Source organism: Myotis brandtii, unplaced genomic scaffold, assembly GCF_000412655.1.
Source record: "Myotis brandtii unplaced genomic scaffold, ASM41265v1 scaffold141, whole genome shotgun sequence".
NCBI classification, from domain to species: Eukaryota; Metazoa; Chordata; class Mammalia; order Chiroptera; family Vespertilionidae; genus Myotis; species Myotis brandtii.
Genome location: NW_005355037.1, coordinates 336,685 through 338,485, shown reverse-complemented (window position 1 = coordinate 338,485; position 1,801 = coordinate 336,685). Strand labels below are relative to the sequence as shown.

Below are 1,801 nucleotides of genomic sequence, written 5' to 3'. Positions count from 1 at the left end.
GCCTCAAAAGCTAGTGCAATTAAAAAAAATTTTGGTGACATTGGTTAATAAGATAATATACGTTTCAAGTGCACATTTCTATGATACATTATTTGTATATTGCACTATGTACTCCCCACCCCAAGTCAAATCTTCTTCTGTAGCCATATATTTGATCCTCTTTACCTTTTAATACCTCTCCAATCCCCTTCCCTCAGGTAACTTCCATGCTATTGTCTGTGTCTATGAGCTCTTTACCTTTTAATACCTCTCCAATCCCCTTCCCTCTGGTAACTTCCATGCCATGCTATTGTCTGTGTCTATGATTTTTGGGTTGTTTCTTTTCTTGTTTGTTCACTTGTTGCTTTCAGTTTTATATCGCACATATGAGTGAAATCATATGGTTCTTTTTCTGTCTGACGTATTCCACTTAGCATGATATTCTCAAGATCCATCCACACTGTCGCAAATGACAGTATTTTATAACAAGGGACACTTTACTGCTACCATCACAGGAAGTTCCCATGGCTTTTGAAGCTCTGTAGATGAACAGCAAATATATATTTCTTCTAAATCATGATATTACACATCCATTGATTTTTTCCTGAATCAGTCAATACTGTGATGACTTAAAAATGATATGAATGATTTTATTTTCATCATCATTGACATCTGCTGGACTGGGAGCCAGGCTCTGCCTGTAGGGCTGTGTGGTGCCTTGTACCTCTCTGCCCTGTGAAGTCCTGTTTACCATCACAGAAGGCTGAAGGTATGTTTAGAACAGTAGGTTGCTAAGAAGAGAGAGATTTGGAGCCCAGTCTTTCGATGTCAACTACACTGAATTGGTCTTTCAGTTCATCCTGTTTTGGCTTCAGAGAAATAAGACAATTGCTGGTGAGATTGGCACCATTTTGTGTAGTTTCTATACCTTGAACTCTTTCATCTCGGAGATCTTGCTCCTAAACTTGTTTCTGTATTAAGGGCTCATCGGGTTCTCTTTTACACTGGACATGGAATCTAGATTTTCGATTTTAAAACCAAATTTGGACTCTTGATTCTGGAATCGATGTCAGTGTAAGGGTTCTTCCTACGTGCCGTGATAAGGATGTGTGATCGAGAGGAAGTTGGCATGACACTGGCATCTTCTCCGCTTTGATTCCTCTCTTCAGGGTGATCTTGGTCTCGCCTTGCTTCTAAGTACTCCTCAGGTTCTGAACTTTTCCAGACTCGATGACTAACTCTTCCATTCTGAAACCAAACATAGATTCTGGACTCTTCAGTTGTTATTTCTAAAACAAGCTTTTGTTTGATAGTGTAACCTGGGTAAGGTTTTTGGCTGAATGCTTTGATGAGGATTTTCAACTGATCTTCTGTGAACTTGGTGCAGTTTTGTCTATGATTCGTTGCCATGGTCTTGTTTGGAGAGTGGTTTGGGCGATGTTGGAAGAGAGTCCTGAAGTCTCAGTCTTTAACCAGGAGCAATAAAGCAATTTTAATGTTGCAGGGTAACCATTTTGCATTACATAGCTATTCGTAGTCACTTAATACACACTTTGATTTATAACTATTGAGCTACTATGAGATTTTAGAAGAGAAGTTAACTCTTTTATTTCTTAAAATTAGAGTATGAAAAATTACATTTAAAAAGAAAACCTACTACACTTCCACATGAAAATTGAATATATATTCAGTCATCTAATTGCTTGGACTATATAACACAAAATATCAAGCTATTAAATAACATTGACATGTTATGAAATAACAATATGGAATTTTTTATTTTACGTTTTACCTAAATTTGGGGCATCATTTAGAAATAGTC

The 1,801-nt window shown here is 37.2% G+C and overlaps 1 pseudogene; it reads right to left on the bottom strand.

Moving 5' to 3' along the window:
* Nucleotides 1-938: 938 nt before the first annotated feature.
* LOC106725182 overlaps nucleotides 939-1,801 on the bottom strand; it is a 36,412-nt pseudogene continuing 35,549 nt past the window's right edge.